At 41.3% G+C, this 18,490-nt stretch overlaps 1 long non-coding RNA gene and 2 other non-coding genes across 3 annotated transcripts; 1 reads left to right on the top strand and 2 right to left on the bottom strand.

The window, feature by feature from the left end:
• Window positions 1-349: 349 nt before the first annotated feature.
• LOC103093007 (uncharacterized) lies at window positions 350-3,051 on the top strand. Its single transcript, XR_008917199.1, has 2 exons — window positions 350-480; window positions 2,861-3,051. It is a non-coding gene; the product is annotated as an uncharacterized LOC103093007 (long non-coding RNA).
• A 9,434-nt stretch (window positions 3,052-12,485) lies between these two features.
• Window positions 12,486-16,198, bottom strand: LOC100015499 (uncharacterized). Its single transcript, XR_008917440.1, has 4 exons — window positions 15,837-16,198; window positions 15,406-15,480; window positions 13,208-13,318; window positions 12,486-12,717 (listed from the first exon to the last, which is right to left on the bottom strand). It is a non-coding gene; the product is annotated as an uncharacterized LOC100015499 (transcript).
• Window positions 13,538-13,640, bottom strand: LOC130458587 (U6 spliceosomal RNA). Its single transcript, XR_008918002.1, has one exon. It is a non-coding gene; the product is annotated as a U6 spliceosomal RNA (small nuclear RNA).
• Window positions 16,199-18,490: the final 2,292 nt, after the last annotated feature.

Genomic DNA, 18,490 nt, shown 5'->3' with positions numbered 1-18,490 from the left:
TCATTTTCTCAGCCCTACCTCATTATGGCCAGTCACATGCCAGAGACCACTTTGTAAGGGACATAAACAGAAAATAGGGAGCCACAGGGAATTTATACAGCAAGAGAATAACCCCATAGCATCAGAGAAAAGCAGTCTAAATTCCCCTCAGAGATTGTCCCCAATGCTGCCTTGTAAAATCTCTCTGCTTTTTCCTGAGCTCCAATTCTCGCTTCACTATAATTTTTGGGTTTTCTTATAACAGGACTGCTGACACTCCAGCCTGTATTTCAAAATACCTTTCATTACTTTAGACCCAAAGACTATCCCAGAGCTCCACCTACTTGGGAACTTCCTGCTTGTTGCCTGCCCCACCCCTCTCCTGTGGGCACCTGCCATTCCAAAGTCACTGCCCTGACTTTCTCCACATTTCTTAACTTTCACTTTAGGTAGAACACAGAGCAATGGACCCTCTCTAGGAGACGTCCCCTAGGTGCCACGGTAAGTACAGGCATGGATGCTTTGTATGATCTTCTGCAAGCCACCTTTTGTCTTTTGTCTATTTTCTCTTTGATTGAATGAACATGGAGTAGAATATAGTGGTGGGATGGAGGGAATATTAGACTTGATAATATCCAAGGTGCCATCCATCGTTGTAACTTCACAATATTAGGATTCCCCACTCCCTCATCCCCCTACCCCCATACCTTCCCAGAGGAAATGGACCAGAGAAAAATGAGTGAGAGAGGCTTTAGAGAGGAATTCCTAAGAGAACTATGGCGGCTGGTGGGAGAGGGTTGAATCTGTGTGAATTCATGGGGGGATCCTGGTTAGCAGAGCACAGATGCGGTATTAGATAAAGTTTTAGAATCAAATAACACTAGGCTCATATCCACCTGGTGACACTAATTCTGTGACAATTGGAAAATCTTTTAAAATCTTTGATACTTGGTTTTCTCATCTTTAAAATGGGGATGATAAAATCCATAATGCCTCTCTCAGAATTGTTATGAGATCTATTTGAAATGATGTCTATAAAATGCTCTCCAAATTCCAAATTCAAATTCAAAATGGACTACTACTAGTAGAGAAAAAACAGATATGAAACTTTTCTCTTCATGAGACCCAAGGCCAAACAGTAAAATTCAGATATTTGCAAATAAGAACTGTGACCAGGAACAGATTCCCATTAGAACTTGCAATTCTTATGACTCCATAATGCACAAGAAGCCTCTGGACCAACAGGAGGCTAAAGGACATTGGGGATTGAAGTCACCTCAAGACCAAGGAGACTGAGGGAACTCATTGGATAAGTAATTGAAATAATAGGGGGAAAGGAGTACTGTCCAGGACCAAAAAATGTGTTCAGAGCAAGGAATAAATGGTAGTATGACAGTGGAAGAAGCACTAGAGGGAAAGGAATTAATTAGGTCTATGGCAATGATGGGGAACCTTTGGTATGGGTGCCAGAGAAGGCATGCAGACCACTCTTTGGGGGCACACAGCTGCCCTCTCCATAAGCCCCCCCCCCATTCCAGGGTTTTTTACTAGAGAGGCAAAAGGTCTTGAGTGGAGCTGCTCTCCCCCCCTTTTCCACTGTGCCTGAGGACATTTTTTTCACATCCCCTGCCCTTCTGCCCAGGAGCCTAATGGGACTGCAGCAGGGTAAGGTGGGTGGCTCAGAGGCAGTAGAACTGGAGAGGAGAAGAGCACTCAGGTCACTCCCCTCCCCCTCTCTACACTCACTGAGGACATTCCTCACTTCACCTACCTCTCCACCCAACAGCCCAATGGGAGCATTTTCTCCCTCCCCTGCTTAAAGGGTAAGGGGGCAGGGAAGGGCATAGCACTTGGTTTCTGGGGAAGGGCAGGCACAGCACTTGTTCTGGAGGGGGTTGGAGGTGGAACTCAGCACTCCATCTCAAAGAGATTTGCCATTACTGGTCTAGGAAATAATCATTCCTATATTAACTAGTAGTTGCCACATTAATCCATGTGAAGGCTGAGTTCCCACTGACATATGGGACTGTTGTTTAAGAATGGGAATCAGGCTGAAAGCATGGAACTCTTTCTTGGACTTACATTTCTCCTATACTAGGCTATGGTGATTTCACTTTTGAACTCAGGTGTCTCTTCTGGCTTTTAACTCCACTCAAGATCAAAGATCATAAGAGGGAGAGGCAGGGACCTCAAGAGGCTAATCTGAAGTGGGAAGAGGTGGCTCAGTATCCAGGCACAGTTTATACCAAAAAGCAGCTCTGGCGAAAACTTTCTATCCACCTTAGAATGGAAGGCTAGAGGATCCATCTCCCCCAAAAGAAGCATACTCCACCAAACACACACACACACACACACACACACCCCACTGAGGTTGCCTCTTCTGGAAAGAAAGAGGGTATATTATACCCATTTGTAAGCATATGAGCCTCACTGTATAGCCCTATAAGGGAACACAGACTCCTCCTCATTAAAGGAAAACCTGGTCATCACCCCAACCCTAAAACAAACAAAGGGAGCATTGTACGGAGTTCTACCTCCCTGCCTTACCCCCAATAATGTCTTGTCATTTCATATTTTCTCCCAATTCACATCTCCAAGCCCTTTGCAAGCTGAGGAAAGGAAAAACTAAAGATAACTGTACTGACATCCCACTTTCCCCATTCCCTAAGAGAAAGAGCTATCTTTGACATTCTCCCCAGAGAGTGTCTTTTTCTACCTAAACTCATATTAGTTGAATGTTCAGGAAACTGGTTTAAGAATGCTTCCTTTTCTTCAAGTCTCATACAGCATCTTCTCTACTTTTATCCCTGGGGCTGATGCTCTTACGCCTGCTTTTCACAATCTTCATAATCTTCATCCTTCTATCCCTTGATCTTTGCAGGAACTATGTATGAAGAGTCATAGGCATCCTTTTCCAGTGTGTGTAGCTACTCTTGGCCCAAACTAATATGAAAATTATCTGCATGGAAGAGAGAGCCTAGCCTACATGCTTCTTTCTCAGGACCTTCTAGTGTCTCCAAAGAAAGTTACTCCATGCCATTAATGGTAGCTGCCTGATCCCAGGAATCCAGTGGGTATAGCTGTCATATTTGATGATTTCTCACCACCCCATCAACAACATTAACATCTTATGTTCTTGTCACAAGACATTGACTTTCCTACGTTCTTCTTGCATTTACTGATCCCCTTTGATTCTATCGCTGACCCTATGACTATCTTCCCATCTTTATCCTTGCCAAAAATATTGTACTTTTATACCCTTGTTACAAACAGTGCAGCAGTTACAAACAAACAGTTCCTATCACATTCAATGACACCTTTCCCCCCCTCAAAAACACTAACTCTCTGTGTTACCATCAAATATGTCCTTCCTCCTCTCTTCTGTTTCCTCCCAGGTGTGATGAAGATCATCAGGCCATAGAGCTCTATTTTCTCACCTTTTCTAGTTTCCTTCCTCCTCATTCAGATGCCTGCATTGACCTCAAGTAAGGCTATTTGCTCTTGTGAATTGCCTAAGACTTGAAAACTTGGTCCTCTGTCCTTTCCTCCTCATGCTCATTTTTGCCCAGTCCATTCTCTTATCATCAGAACTACCTCCAGGTTCTTTCCTGTGTCCTTTCTCTTTCCTCCTCCTCTCACTTCTGGCATCTTCCTAACCTACAGTGCATCATTTCACATTTGGATACTACTAACATATTGCAAATGTGGATTTCATCGCAGCATATAATTTCAATAATTTCAATAAGTTGGAGGAATAAGTAATGATATGAGTCATGGTTCTTAGCTAGAAGGGTGGGATAATGACAAGTCATGGAAGGTTTAAAGTGGGATAAAAAAAGGTTTAGAAGAGCAACTGTGGAGAGTGCAAAGGTTGAGCTTTTATGGAAAGTGTAAATGGATTGTCTTTCAGTAGTAAGGACACATTTGAGGTCATATATCATAAATTTGTAGCGAACTTAATTAGCACAATTTCATTATTTTCTCCACTTTCATTCAACATCAGTATAGCAGATAAGGAAGCAAAAAGTGGGAGCTATCCAAGACCGAGGCACGACGTAGTAAGATCTCAAGAGAATGAAGAGTAAGGGATTGAATAGAAGAGGATATTGCCAACTTAAACATATTCACCAAGAGGTCAAAGTGAGGAAAGGAGGAGAGTGTGGCTAATACTAGAGTAATTTCCTAGAAGTCAATTGAGGGACAGAAAGACTAGGAATTGTCACGTGAATGAAGAATAATTTGGAGAGTTGCAAAGCAGGAGGGGATGTGAAATTACAATGAATTCTGATCAGATAAGGGCATCTCAGAACTTTTAAACATAGAAGAGGTCCATGTATAGACGTGGCAATATCAGTGCATGATCATTTTCTCTATGATTTAAGTAAGGTAGAGGAGTAACTGGTCATGAGGAATGAAGACGTTGAGTAATTAGGAGTTTGGGGTCAGTTAGGAGCCATTCTTCTCTGATACTTGGAGAGGACAATGGCAATTTTTTGATCTCTCAGTCTGAAAGATGACTGATGGTATTTGAAGATAAAAAGAAGAGATATAAGAAAACTAAGAAACTGAAGAAGAGAAACCTTGCTACTAAATAGGTTTTACTGAGTGCTTTTCCTTGAAGCACCACAGGGGGAAGTAGAGACCTAAATTGTCTGAGAACTGACAGCTAAATCTCTCAAGTTGGGCAGACATAGAGCTGCTTTCGAACTGTAAAAGATTATACATACATATATATATATATATATATATATGCATATATATATATATAAGGTTCATTGTTTTGGAAATAGGCTAAGTAAGTTACAGGGTTGTTTTACTCAGATAATGTAGTCCAGTGAAGGTCTGATTTATCAAACAAGAAGATGCTCCTTGAGAAGCAGTTGGGGTGGGGGAGTGTTATTGAGAAGAAATATTAGTTACTAGGGATTATATATCTTTTAATACTTTTCCTCCTTTCTATTCCTCTATCTACTACTAAGAAGAAATAAATAACCTTCATTTAGTAAGCTGCCTCAGACCTTCACTCCACCATGTGTGAAGCAGTTTGGCTCCAGCTTTAGTCTGATGACTATGTTTTGATTATCATTTATTACATTTGACCAGCCAGCCTAATATAGGAAATGCATTTTATTTTTTTTAATAACATTATTTTTCTTGGTCATTTCCGAGCATTATTCATTGGAGACAAAGATCATTTTCTCCCCCCTCCCCCCACCTGTCCCAGAGCTGATGCACAATTCCACTGGGTATCATATGTAATCTTGATTCGAACCCATTTCCATGTTGTTGGTATTTGCATTAGAGTGTTCATTTAGAGTCTCTTCTCAGTCATATCCCCTCAACACCTGTAGTCAAGCAGTTGCTTTTCCTCAGTGTTTTTCCTCCCACAGTTTGTTCTCTGCTTGTGGATAGTGTTTTTCTCCTAGATCCCTGCAGATTGTTCAGGGACATTGACTAATGGAGAAGTCCATTATGTTCGATTGTACCACAGTGTATGAGTCTCTGTGTACAATGTTTTCCTGGTTCTGCTCCTTTCGCTCTACATCACTTCCTTGAGATTGTTCCAGTCTCCATGGAATTCCTCCACTTTATTATTCCTTTTAGCACAACAGTATTCCATCACCAACATATACCACAATTTGTTCAGCCATTCTCCAATTGAAGGGCATCCCCTCATTTTCCAATTTTTGGCCACCACAAGGAAATGCATTTTATTAAAAATTCTGACATAAACATATTTTTAAACAAGTATTATATTCTTTGATTACACTAGCTAAATACCTTATAATTGCCAATCCAAAGAAATCCAACTCAACTCATGATGGGATAGCCCATCATGAAGCATGTGTTCAGATAAGATTTGTCTTCTTCTTCTTCTCTACCTGGGAATCCAATGCCAATTTTGTAGGGTTCAACAGAAGGGAGAAAACAAAAAAGTTGGAAGATTTAGAAGAAGGAATAGAAAAGGGGGAAACTAAGGAAGAAAAAGGAAGTAACAAAGGAGAGAGATAAAAGAAGCATCATTTAGTCCAACTCTAATGAACTAGCCCAGATGTGTCTTCACATGTACAGTTACTAGAAGGTACAAAAGACTGATTTGACTGAGGAATGCTTTGGGCTTTCAAGTACATTGATAGGATACATCATTCTATTAGGATGGGCCATGGAATATGTCATGGAATAATGGAAGGGGGTACAGGAGGTTGAGAGTAAATTTGGCAACAGAATTCATTACCTTAATGTGATTTTAATGTAGTAAGTCACTGATACTCTAATGTGGGAGACTGCTGCATTTATTTATCATATACATGATTTTATACCTAATAATTTAATGAGAAAAATATGACTGGCATCAACCTAGAATGTGTGGTAATAACCACTGTTCTCCCAATGCTCAGCCAGATCTCCATCCTCCTTCTTTAGCAGGGTAAAAGATTTCCCTCTCCTCTGGGAAGATGTCCCTATAATTGACCTTCTATTTGGGGAGTAAATTCCCAAAGACCTATAGGGAGGTGTTTCTAGATAGCTCAGTGGATAGAGCACATTCCTGGTATCTGGAGGACCTGGGTTCAAATCTGGTCATAGACACTTCCTAGCTATGTGTCCTTGGGCAAATTGCTTAACCTTAATTGCCTAGCCCTTGCCTCTGTTCTGCCTTAGCATTGAGACAGAAGGTAAGGGTTGAAGCAAAAATTACCCACATGGGAAGCCTATTCCTGTGCTAGGCCAGAATGTGAAGGTTAGTTGCCTTTCAGTTATCATGATGTATTTCAGACATGGAAGAGAAGATATCAATGGATACCTGAGTAGCCAATATGATGAGGAACACCATTGGCATGCGGATAACGCCATTTACATTTTCTACATATGTCACATTCTACATCGGAAGTAAGTATAGTGTATATAAGTAATTCACAGTTCCTGAGACATATGGGCCAGTTTGAGCAGAAAAGGTATAAGAATATGAGCACTCATTGCTACTACCTAACCATAATCCATTTAATCGAACAATAGCATCAGTAGCCCCCATAATAAATACCATTTGGGATCTTCTAGGGAGGGGTTAACCATAAGTTAGTTATAAAATAATATAGTCCTAAAAGTTATAGGAATACTAAATGTATTACATTTACTACTAGAGTTCCTCTTTCCTTGAGAGTCTGTGACTAGAGCTGAGGTATTTTCTCTCATCCCTGGATCCTCCAACTACCTCTCCTTCTTGCCCTGTGGATGGTGGTCTCTATCTTCTGGAATGTCCCTTATATAAAAAAAAAATGGGTGCAAAGAAGTACTAATGAGCTGTCTTTGGAAGTGATAGGATCATAAAAGATTCACATCTCTAATTCAGTTCCTTTTATTTATCTTCAGTTGAGAGAGTTGGGACAGTTGTAATCTTCTATGAAACAGAATTAATTAGAGAAAATTCCTACTACCAGTCTTTTGGGAGTGCCTGAGTCCTTTAGTCAGAATTGATAGTCCAGGAGGTTAAGGGAGAGTCTGAATCATTATAGCCTTGATGTTGGGTGTCTTCTTTCAAATACTTGGCAACTTATAGAGAAGAGAAGAAGAAGAAGAAGAAGAAGAAGAAGAAGAAGAAGAAGAAGAAGAAGAAGAAGAAGAAGAAGAAGAAGAAGAAGAAGAAGAAGAAGAAGAAGAAGAAGAAGAAGAAGAAGAAGAAGAAGAAGAAGAAGAAGAAGAAGAAGAAGAAGAAGAAGAAGAAGAAGAAGAAGAAGAAGAAGAAGAAGAAGAAGAAGAAGAAGAAGAAGAAGAAGAAGAAGAAGAAGAAGAAGAAGAAGAAGAAGAAGAAGAAGAAGAAGAAGAAGAAGAAGAAGAAGAAGAAGAAGAAGAAGAAGAAGAAGAAGAAGAAGAAGAAGAAGAAGAAGAAGAAGAAGAAGAAGAAGAAGAAGAAGAAGAAGAAATATGCCTTTTACAGGCAGCTGAATGGGATCCTGACAGTGATTTCTTCTACTGAAATGGGTGTTTGTATTTATTATCTCTGGAAAAAGCATGGTTGCCCAGGTAACTGGAACATGGGAGCAGGGGTGAGGGGAGTGTAATTAATGATTTATAAGGCAATCCTCATGAAATTCTCACTCACCTTCTACTCCTTCTCCTCATACTGTTGGTACTTCAATCCCTGAACAATCCTTATCTCTCTTTCCTTCTCAAAGAGACAACACTCTTCACAGGTTCCCACAACAGCATATAGATCTCTTTTCTTCTGTATAATGGTCCAGATATCTCTTGAGGAATTGGGCAGGGATGTGGGGGGTCCTGAGAATCTACCCTGAGGATGGATCATGTTGTATAAAATGTAGTGTGTTGAATAATCCAGAGGTGGTGGAGAAAGCCAACTGTGGGCTATGCCTGGGGATAGGGGAAGGGACAAGAATTTCCAAACATCCTAGAGGAGGACAGTAGGAAGGGAAACTATATAGTCTATCTTGAACCAGTTTCTAACAGGTGATACTTTTTTTTTTTTAATCTGCAGGGTTTATTTTCATGGATGATTGGATGAACTGGCTTGTTTGGACTGTTATGATTATCTTCATGGTGATCTTAATAATAATACTTTTGAATATGGGTTTTGGTTTTTTGGCCATGTTTGTGATGCTGCAGTTTTGAGTGAATATCAGCAATATAGACAATATTATCTTTTTTCTGCTGGTACTAAGGATTCTTTTAGCCTATTATCCTATGATTCAGGTAACTGGGGCTTGTCCAATAGACTGGGTGGGATAATGAGAATGGCCATATGACCCTGGGAAAGTAATTGAATAATCCATGTCTTTACCCTGAGGTATAAAGATGCTCAATTTAGGAGGGAATGGGAGAAGGTTCACAAAGGCAAGGCTAACAGAGATAACTGAGGAAAGGGAGGGCTCAAGGAAGAAGGTGAGGAGGCTTAGGACTTGACCTGGAGGAACCTAGGGAAGAAAGTGTGGGATTTGACACAAAGCAAGATCATGATACCTTTTTTCTCCATCCCAACTCCCTCTCTTCATCCTTTCAATTTCCCTCTACCCTCTTTATTTCTTCTTATTGCTCATTTTCTTCTTCCTTCTTTTCTGTTTATAGTTAAAGTGGCACCCAGGACTACCAAGGTATACCAGGACACCAGCAGGACAACTATAAGGACTGTACTCCTCACTCCTTTATTCTTTCCTGGGGTTAAATGGGATACTGCTGCTTCCCATTTTCTGTCCTTTGTCCTTTTTAGTACCAGCTCACAGTACCTTCACAACCTCACCATCCTTCCAAACTACAGTGCTTTATGATAGTCAGGCTCCTCTCCTGGAAAAATCTCCCAAAGTGAACAGAGGGCTACACTTTTATCCTCCCTACTTCAAGTAAACTATTAAGCTCCGTATTCATGCTATTGTCTTCAATCTACCTCAGCAATGGAGCCTGGAGTGGCTGTGCCCAAAAGCCCATCTTCAGGTAACATATACCTTATGTCCCCACCCCTTCCTCCCCCAATGACTTAGCCTCAGTTGCTAGGAGTCTTTGTTGGGATTCTGTTTCCTCTCTGTTACTCCTTTCAGCCTTTCCAGAAAATATTCCTCAAGTGTCCTTGTTAGAACCAAGATGTCTGAACAGATCTCAAGATATATCCTAAGGAATATTAGGTCTCATGTTTTTCCACAGGGACACTCTGTTTTACTTTTCACCATGGATACAATAAGACCAGCATCAACATGAAGCACCAAATATACCCTGAAGCCTGTCCTGATGGAACCCTTGCTGCTTGTTCTATGAGGATCTCCTGGGTCACAGACTTTATTCTTTCTCACCTTAACTTAAGACTTGCAATGAAGAGACAGTGAGCCCAAAGAAACTGGGTCTTTCATTTAATACCCAAGACTACAGAATAAACAGAAGGTTCTTCAGGCTATTAACTTCCGTCTTGGATTCAATACTGTGTGTTGGCTCCAAGGCAGAAGAGTAGTAAGGGCTAGGCAATGGGGGTCAAGTGACTTGCCCAGGGTCACACAGCTGGGAAGTGTCTGAGGCCAGATTTGAACCTAGAACCTCCTGTCTCTAGGCCTGGCTCTCAATCTACTGAGCTACCCAGCTACCCAGCTGACCCCCCCAAAATGACTTTCTTGATTGTTGTTAGAGATCAAGATGGCTTTCTCTCACTCTGCTCAACAAGGAGTTAGACCTCAGGCTGGATCAGTGATATCCAAACAGCTCCTTCTGCTGGAAGCAGTTTCCCCCTTCTGGGATAAGTGCTCTCCAAACTGACAATTCTCTTTCTACCTTCAAAGATCTTCCTGTGAGGTTTCCCAGTTAAGTTTAGATAAACTCCTAGCTGATCTTCTCCAGAGAAAAATTACCAACAACCTCTCCAGACAAACTCTCACCAGAGAGAGTGGCAGTTAATCCCACTCTCCTCTCTTTAGGATCACTCCCAATTCTCTACTCATCTTGTCCTGAACATTCCTTTCTCTCAGTTAAGGGTCCCCAGAACCCTTCAAGACCATCTCTCCAGCCAACCATCTTTCTATTCTTCAGAATCTCTATTTACTTACTACAAGGGTCACACACCTAGGAAGTATCTGAGAACAGATTTGAACCCAGGACATTCCATCTCTGAGTCTGGCTCTCAATCCACTGAGCCACCCAACTTCCCCCTGGAATTATCCTTCTGTACTCAACAGGTAGCAACAAAAGACAAAGGCTTTATGAGATAACACTACAAGTTAAAATGAGGGAGTGAAGAGTCAAGAGTCTGATATCTTGGTGACTTTGATCTAAAGGTGCCTTGGACACCTTGAAAATTTTGTACCAACATATGGGTGTGTGTGTGTGTGTGTGTGTGTGTATGTGTATTTGTTTGTGTGTGCATGCGCGAGCACCCCAATGCCACTTGGTTTATGATAGTTCTGCATTCTTCTGCCAAAGTCGAAAAAGGTCTAGAGTTGATTTGTTGATGAAAGTGATGTGCTCTGATTTGGACCTATTGACCTTGAAGTGCTGTAATAATATCCAGCTAGAAATATACAATGGACAATAAGCAATGGGAATCAGGGGCCCAGGAGAGATATCAGGCCCTGCAATCATTCTCATTTTTATAGTGTTTACAAAGCACCTTTATAGCCATTCTGTTTATTAGGAAGTTATGCTACCGTTATGTCCAGTTATTTTAGGAGAGGTGAATAGACTTGTTCTTTTTAACCTGAATGGGCAAACTAGTAGTGGCAAAGTAGAAATTTGGGATTTGGTGGAGGAAATCTCTAATAGGACTACTCAAAATTTGAATTGGTCATCCAGTAGGTCATGGGTTATTCCTTACTAGAGGTCTTTAAGTAGAGACTCAATGATCACTTACTTGATAAACATATAGGAGTTCTTTTTCAGATATGGATTCAACTGCATTACTTTTCAGCTATGACCACTTTTTAGTTCTGAAAGTAATTCTATGAGGAAGCACAGTGACCTCCCAGGGACTCTGTTGAGTCAGACAAAGGAAGATGGTGAAGCATATTTTCCCCCAAATGATCCCTATCCCAAGCAACTAGCAGAAGCAGTTAGATGGCACAGTGGTAGACCTGGAATCAGAAAGAAGAGTTCAAATCCAGCCTCCAACTCTTAGTAGCTGGGTGACTGGGTGAGTCATTTAACCTCTGTTTGCATCAGTTTCAAAAAATGGAGAAAATAATAGCCCCTATCTCCCAGGATGGTTGTGAGAGAATTAAATGAGATATTTGTAAAGCACTTTACAAACCTTGAAATGTTAATATATATGCATATATATGTTAGCTATTATTATCACTGCCCTCTTAGGGCAGCTCTCCAGCCTCTGACCCCCACCTGACACCCAGCTCTCACTTGTGGCTCCTAGTAGCTGCTAGCATGTGGCAACGGCTTCGACAGGCTGGCCAAACCTTGTGTGGGTAGCCATCGGGTCGTAGACCCCTGGGGAACCAGGGCTTTGCTCACCCAGCATGTGAAGACTGCTTCAGCTGAACAGGAGGAAGAAACCAACAAGAAGGTTCAACAGCTGAGATGGCGATGCAGCAAGGCACAGTGGAGTGCTTAAGGTGTGTTGGAGCACAAAAGACAACACGGCCATCCAATGCAGCTGAGGAAGTCTCCAGGCATAACGATTTTTCGTACCACTGGACCCAGGCTTCCAACGCCAAGAGTGGGACAATCTCTGTGCATCGACTTTTCCACTTAAATCTCTTTCAGGCACAAGTATCTTTGTGCACTCTCATCTATTCCAATCATTAGATGATAATGCACAAAGACAATCGTCATTCTTGGCTTCCAAGAGACTACTACTATTATCATTATCATTATCTTCATTATTCATTGACTCACATGGTCTCATTCCTGGCCCCAATTAGCATACATAGTCAGGTTCCCATTAGATTGAGTTTCTCCCCTAGTAAGCCTCAAACAGAGCCTCTAATAGAGAGAACTAAGTTGTGAGTTCCAAGTGAATTTGGCTTTTCAATATCACACTATGATCCATAAAAGGCCAGACCAGGGCAAGGCTTTCTTGTCTTTATTATAGGACAAGGCATGAAAAATAATATATCATGGAAGACATGGACCTAGAAATGAAGAGTTTGTGGTTCAAAGGAGATTGAATGCAACTAGGTTAATTATGAGTCCTTGGAGTCATTCTGGATTTATCTTGAGGTAATCCAGAGGTCATTCTGGGGTCCCCAAAGGTATCCAGGATCCAAATAGTGACTTCTTAGATGATCTTCCTCAAGGTTCTTTCTGGAGAACAAAAGTCAGAAGTTAGGAGATCAGATGTCAAACCCATTTCCCTATCCCTTAATCTGTCCCTCATGATCAAGTCTCAAGTAGAAGAGGGGGATAGAAAAGAAACAAAGGTGGGAGCAGGGAGCCTGAAACAAAGTTAAGGGAAGCTGGGAGGGTATTAGAGAGGAGAGAGAAGAGATCAGAGCAGAGAAGAGGTTGAAAGGCAAATGGGGCACAGTGAATGAGGAGGAAGTCATATAGCCTGAGGGAATTCTTATAGGACAGAGAGGATTCTGTGAGAAATTAACAAAGTTACAGCAAAAGGATGAGGATGGGTCTGACAGTCAGAGAAGAGATAGGAAAGAATGGAGACTGAGGGAAAGAGTGTGGCTGAGCTATGGCTAGAAGTATGAAGGAATATCTGAGGGAACAGAAATGAGACCCAGATTGATGGTCTGAAAGAAGCCAGAATGAATGGAAATATGGGACAAAGCTAGACATTTACCTTAGAAGATCAAGGTCATGGTGGTAAATATGACATTGACGGCCACAGTCTTCATGAATAGCAATCTCAGGCCCAGCATACTGAGGAGTAGTTTGTTTCCCTGCTCGGGTCCTTTTGTAGAGAGCAATAGTCAGAGTAAGGGCTTAGCATCAAGGGGAAACAGGCTGGATTCTAGGCACCTACCCTAAGCAGTGGGAACATTAATCCTAGCAAACATTTATGAAGTGCTTTAAGGTTTACAAAACAATCTACACAAAGATGTTATGAGATCTTTACCAAAATACAATGAGGTAGGAATTATAGTTATTACCAACATTTTACATATATTTTTAAAATATGGAATGCTTTGTAAATTCAAGTGCCATCCTTGTGCAGAGACCATGTTAATCTTCTCTGTGTTGTTCCAATTTTAATATTTGTGCTACTGAAGTAAGGATCCACCATTTTATTAATAAGAAAACTGATGCAGAGTTTGAGTGACTTGCCCAAGGTGACATAGCTAATAGGTACCATATACAATATTCAAATTTAAATCTTCTAACTCCAACTAGGTGTTTCCTAGGTATTCCAAACAGAATATGACCAAAATGGAACTCATCATCTTTCCCACTAAACTGCCTTTCCTCTACTCTTTCCTATTTATATTAAGGAATCACAATCCTTCTGGTAATCCAAATTCACAACCTTGGCACCATCTTCATTTCTTTCCTTTTCCTCATCCCACATATTCAATCTGTTGTCAAGTCTTTTCAGTTCTGCATTTCTTATATACTTCCTCTTCCGTTCATTTATAGTCACCAACTTAGTTCACAGTTCCATGATTTATTTTACATAAACTATAGCAGCAACCTCCTTATTGATCTTCCTGCTTCAATTCTCTTCCCTCTCAAATTTATCAGCTATATAATTGTCAAAATAATCTTTCTAATCTTCCTTAAGTCTGACCATGTCATTTCCCCAGCTCAAGAATCTCCAGCAGCTCCCTACTGACTCTAGGATAAACTGTAATCTTTCACAATTTGATTTTAATCTAATCTATTCTATGCTTAATGCACATTACTTCCCTCTCATTGGAACATTCTATGTTCCAACCAATCTGGCCCATTACCATTCCCCAAACTCACATTCTATCTCCTAAGATGCTTGCCCTCACCCCAGTTTAGAACACATTCCCTCCTCACCTCTATTCTTAGAACCCATGACTTTTGCAGTAATTCAAGCAAGAAGTCTTGCCTCATCCTTTATTTATAGGTGCTCTTTCCCACCTCAAACAATCATATACACTTATCTGTTTGTGTGTTGTATCCTGTCCCTCCCCAAATAAAATGTAAGTTCCTTAAGGGCAAAGACAAACTCTATTTTTCTTTTTTTTTTTCACTAGATCCCTTACATCTTTCACAAAGTATGTGGGTAATAAATATCTTTGAGATTATATTGGATTTGATATGAAATTTGAAAGAGGTGGAAGAATCAAAAATAAATGAATGAAATATGGAATGACAAGTGAATGTATGGAACGGTGACAAAAATAGTGATGTCAATAGAAGGAATAAGTTTAAAGGAAATTATAATAAGCTCCATTTAGAGTAAGATACTAAGATGTCTACTACAACTTTGGAGGACAAGAGAAGGAAGAGATAGAAGGATATTTGGAGCAATCATTGTGAAGAATAATTATGAAAGAGATGAAAAGCTCAGTTTATGTGATATTACATTTTCTGAGCCCTGGATAACATTGTACACTTTGAACTTTGAATTTTGAAATACCCAAGCTATGAACTATCATAGTCTATACCTGGGATTATTGTCTCTCTGAGCCACTATCAAAGTAGGACACATGGAAATTAGCAAGATTATAGATTCAGAGAACTTCGTTGAGTGGTCAATTACTCAAATTAGTTAGAATTTTAAAATTCCTCAGAAGGAATTCCCTCCACAATATAACCCTAAAAAATCATCCAAGATTTGATGAAATAGCCTCAATAAAGTGGCCCCATGATCTCCTAAAAATCCCATTCCATTTTTGAACAGTCCTTATAACCATGAACTTATTCCTTACATGATCAAAGCTAATTTTCTTTTGATAATTTTCAGGATGTCACTTTCCCCTTTCATTCATTGTTGCATTCTTCTTTCCTATGAGGCTCTCAGGTTCAATCTTATTATCCCTGCATTTTCACCATGGATGTTTAACTCACTTGTGATATCCTGCTCAGGGCAAGACAGTTTCAGCTCAGAGGCAATCCCAGGGTCTGGTCCAGTATGATCTGAAACTAGAAATGCATCCTCAAACACAACTCTGATCATCAGTGAGCCCAGGACTGGCGTCCCCAGGGCACAACTCTCTCTCAATGTTAGGAATCACCTTTCCAGACAATGTCCTGATCCTAACAGTCTTGATTCAACCCAGAACATACTCCCTAGATGAGAATTCTTATCTTCAGTAAATGATTCTCTTTCCTAGGATACTCCTGTCCATCACAGGATACACATTCCAATTCTAGGATTTTTTTCCCTATATTAAAATTTTACTTAACATTCTGTCATGCCCTTCCCCAGATATAGCTGAAGCATCCTTCTTCCCCTCTCCCTCTCCCCACAATCTCTGTCAACCAGGGGCTGCTCATACCTGCCTGGTGAGACATATGTATCTCTTTCCCAAGATGCTTCACTGAGCAGGTTATTGCATCATTTTCACCAACCCTGCCAATGTGGATAGCACTGTAGGTGCCACTGGCCGTTGGAGCCAGAGACAGGCTCTGAGCTGAGATCAGGGTCCCGGAGGAGGTCAGGGATACATGGAGTTCCTTGGGGTAGAAGTTCCTGATCAGGCAGGCGACAGCATCCTGATCTCTCACCAAGAACACACTGGGTGACAGGGGGGCTGCAGGTCCTGCAATCAAATAATGGCTTTCTGTCACCTATCTAGAACTAGTTCCAGATGTGTGAAATGCATACAAGTGACCAAATAACTGTGAAAAACAAGCTTTACCACCAAATTTTCTGCTCCCCTCTTAACCTCTGTCTAGCCCTATATGTGGGGAGCAAATTCATGTGACCAAGTAACTGTAAAAAACAAACCTCAGCCCCATTTCCTGCCCCAAACCCCAGCCTCATCCTGGTTCCCATGTCTTCAGCTCACATGCCCATATTGCCCTCTACCCACAGTTTCCTTTCCCTTTCCTAACACCCCCAACTTCTGATTATTACTGGTGTTGACAATTCTCATGATTTTATTACTGTATATCTCAAGTCCATGGATCTTATTATGATGTGACCCCATTAATGGCCTATTAATCCATCCCCAGGAATATTAGCTATACATGGTCACAGAGCGCAATGTGGTAGAAGAGGGGGCTGAGAGGTAAAGAACTTTAGGTTCCCAACATTGACTCACCATGTGACCTGAAGCTTTAGGATTTCCTTAGAACTAGGATAGTAGAGGCACTTACTAGGCTCCACAATCACACGTGTTCCAAGACCAAAGACCAACTTGTCTGTGTCGTCTCCATTGCCCACCCTCCTTGCACAGTGGTATTGGCCAGAATCCCTGAGGCCCAGGTCCTCAATCTGTAGGAAAATTTGGTTCTTGTTGTCCTCTCTGGAGGAAGTGATCCTGCCCTCAGTGGCATCTGCAGAACTACTATTCAGACCAGTCAACCACAGCGGGGCATGGCCAGGGGTCCAAAGGTACCAGTCAAGTTGACTTGTCTTGAACTGGAAGCCAGAGGTTTGGCATTTGAGACTCAGGGTCTTTCCAGCTTGGTATGTGCCTCCTCCTGACTCTGTAAGCAGTGTCTTTTCCACTAAATGAAGCAGAGATGGGGGTAAATTGAGCAGGAGTGGTCAATTCATTACTTTTCCTGGGAGAGAAAGCTTTTATTTCTCTTAAACCCCCTCAAACCCCAATACTAAACCATTTCCAGATACCTATTCCAGACCAAGTTAGAGAAGGATATGGAAAATAAAGCACCTGGGGCAACAGAAAAAGCCAAGGTGTTGGCAGGATCTAGAGAATCCCAAGGGTCAGTGTGGGTCCTGTTTATAGGAATGGACCCTAGGTCTAGAGGTTTCCTAGATTATCAAAGGCTCTGAGGATCAGAAGATTCCCAAGACTGGAGATATAGGGGGTCATGAATATGGAGGGATTGACAGAATTGGGGGTTTGGAGTGGGCTGGAGAGAGAACCTATCTAGAAACTGTTAGAAAAAAAATCACCACTATTCAAGAACCACCAGTCGAAACCAAAGGTCCCCCTAACCCTGACCCTTGTAGCCTTCTTGGAATTCAATGGAGTGGGATTTCCACCCCAAGCTTCCCCTATCCCTACACACAGTCCCTAAAAACATGAAAACTTACATGGTAACACAGTCAGTTCTGTTCCAGGACCAAAATTTTCCCATTGCTCTGCTCACTGTGATACAGGAAGATGCCTAAAACCTTCATCTCCAGAGAGAGACCTTGGGAAGGGTGGAGAAACATGAGAGTGACAGGAAGTGAGGTGAGAGTTCCTGGAGTTATGCCCATAAGAACTTATCAAGGTCATGAAGCCCAGAGACAAATCTTCAGGTAAGTGTGAGGGACCTCAGGATATACATCCAAAATCAGCTTCACAGCAAGGTTGCCAGCAGACTAGATATTCGGGAGGGGCTTCACTTTCACAGAGCCTCAGATCAGACCTCCATGTCATTTCTGGGATGACTGTATTAAATCATCTGTTTTCCTTGCCCCTACCAGCTCCATTGTGTGAAACTGATCAATCTACCCCTAGGCTAAGCCAGGTAACACAGGAGAAGCTTTGGAAGGGAAAGCACCCTGGCATCTATTGTAGGATATGATCAAAGACTGAGCAATAGTTAAGAAGGTCTGAAGAACCTCAAAAATCAACTCTGATTGCCCAGAGATGACTAGAATATATGTATTCTCTGGACCTGGTCTTGGTGGGCATCTGTACAAACCATGGTTGACCAATGTTTTCAGGTGGGGATATTGTTAGATATTTACTTTGATAAGTCTCCTTATAGGTTTGGAAACATATGAGCCAATAAATCCTCTCAAAGTGTTTGGAATATTTCAGGTAGTCACTGATGGAACCCTGGTGTTCCTGCAGAGACTCTATGGACATATCCTTGAAAGTATCCAGGAAAGTTTTCCAACTCCAGTTTGCTGGTTGAAGATCATCAGGGGTTCACATGGTGACACAATCCTCATCTGGGGCTTCTTTTTTCTAATTAAAAACTATATTGAAAACTTTTGTGGTTCATTGATTTTTTTTAACATTCA

The sequence above is a fragment of the Monodelphis domestica genome, chromosome 3 (genome assembly GCF_027887165.1).
Source record: "Monodelphis domestica isolate mMonDom1 chromosome 3, mMonDom1.pri, whole genome shotgun sequence".
NCBI lineage: Eukaryota > Metazoa > Chordata > Mammalia > Didelphimorphia > Didelphidae > Monodelphis > Monodelphis domestica.
Note: the sequence above shows the minus strand (reverse complement) of the source record. Positions and strands in the feature narration are given on the sequence as shown.